A 2,121-nucleotide genomic window follows, 5' to 3' on the forward strand; every position below is an offset into this window, starting at 1 on the left:
CCGCCGCTGCCTGATGCCGCCGCCGCCTGCGCCCCGCGCCGCCGCCGGAGCCCCGCCGCCGACGAGATTGTCCCGCCGCCGTTTTTTTTAAAACCGTTGGTTTTCACCGGTTTTTTCGGTTTATTTTTAGATTCAATTTTTTTAGATAGATTGGTTTTTTCTCGGTTTAGTTAATTAGCGAGCGTTCGCTCGTTTGTTCGTTTTAACAAACGCGTTCATCGTTTAGATCCAGATAACGAACAAACGTTCGTTAATCTGTTCGTTGTTTTTCTTTTTCTCGGATTAAATCCGCGATTTTTCTGATCGCGATTTCTGATCCGATTTTTGTTTCTAGTATAACTTTTCGCTCGTTTATCGGAATCAGGCGATTCAAGCGCCTGGAGTTTCGTCTCGAAACCCTCTTTCCGTTTAACCAACTCAAACAAGTTTTTGCCTCTGTAAAATTTGCCCTAGATCCAGAATAATAAATGAAGCTTGTTTCTTTTGCCGTTTGTCTTTCGTTGTTTTGTTCGATTTGATTCTTTTTGCCGACCGGAGTTCTTAAGTTGAACTTTCTGGTTAGATCTCTTATTTGATTTTTACCTGTGCATTAGTTGAGTACTTATTGTATGCTTGTTTGTTTGTAATAGAGTACCCGGAGTGCGCCGCTTGCTACTTCGAATCGCTAGGTTTTGCGGATCATCGGCAAGGCAAGTAACACTTTGATCATACCTCCTACTACCCAGTTTTTATTGCATTAGATCAATCCTCACACATTGCATGATTAGGATCTAATTAAATTGTGGGTTTGGGAAGTAGATGAGGTAGTACCTATCACCTGTTTTATTATCAAACCTTTGGGAGTTACTCCTACGTTTGCTTATTATGCCATGCTATGCTAGTAGATGTGGATTGGGTGAGTGAAATCCTTGATAGTTGTGAGTTTGATAAATTAATGGTTTATCTAAGGTGGCAACTTAAATACACATTTGGGTGGATTGAGGCACCTGGGTATTCCAGCGATTGCCTGTTTTTCTTTTGGACCGCCACCCAGGCTCAAAGGGATCATGAGATTATTCATACTAGAAACTTCTGTGTGCAGCCACAAGCTACTATGGGCTCTAGCATAGTTGACTAAGTTGTGCGAACTCTTACAGTGGTAGACTAGCAGATGTAGGGGAAAGTAGGTGTAACGGTCTACCCGATCGTAAGGTGCTAGCGCTTCTGAAAGACTATGTCTCGGTCATCCGTTTCTCAAACACCATGTAGTGCCAGAATCCCAATGGAGGAGATCGAGTCTTGTGGGGAAAAGTGTGCAAACCTCTGCAGAGTGTATAAACTAATCATGGTTAGCCGTGTCCCCGGTTATGGACATCTTGAGTATCTAGTACTTGGATTATCATGTGAATCTCATCATGTTACTCTAATTAATTTGTTGGGTTTTTAATGATGATGTTTAATTGGGATTGAGAGGGTGTCTACACTCTCAATGATTAACAACCACCATGATAGTTAAATAAAATTTATTCCTTTGCAGTAGGGAAAAATTGGCTTTACGCAAAACTGTAACCATAGAGCTTTCCACCACCCAAATATGCATGTAGTATAGCCTTATTCCATTATTTCTCTCTATGTGTTACATTGCCGGCATATTTCATGTGCTGACCCGTTTCAGGCTGCAACGTTCATGTTGCAGACTTTTCAGATGACGAGTAAGGTGCTTTTAGGTCGTGGTTCTATACTCAGTGATGCCGTTGGAGTTGATGGACTCACTTATCTTCCAAGCCTTCCACTGTTATCGTTATTAGATGGCCTTAAGCCATATTTATTGTAATAAGTTCTCTTTTGAGACACTCGATGTAATAAGTGTGTGATTGCTACTCTGTTATAAATCCTTCAAGTACTGTGTGGTGTCAACATTACTGATCCAGGGATGACATCGGAGCACAGAGATTGGACCATTTGAGGTCTGGTCGCTACACCAATCATATCCATGCTCAACACAAACACCAAATAACTTTTATTTTAGGTTCAACACTAATCCCGAAGGTAAAGGGAGTGTGCGATGGTGATCTTATCAACCTTGGAATCACTTACAACTCACATCATCACCTTGCCCTTAACTAGTCTCTATTTATTTTG

This window comes from Triticum aestivum, chromosome 7A (assembly GCF_018294505.1).
Source record: "Triticum aestivum cultivar Chinese Spring chromosome 7A, IWGSC CS RefSeq v2.1, whole genome shotgun sequence".
Classification (NCBI taxonomy): domain Eukaryota; kingdom Viridiplantae; phylum Streptophyta; class Magnoliopsida; order Poales; family Poaceae; genus Triticum; species Triticum aestivum.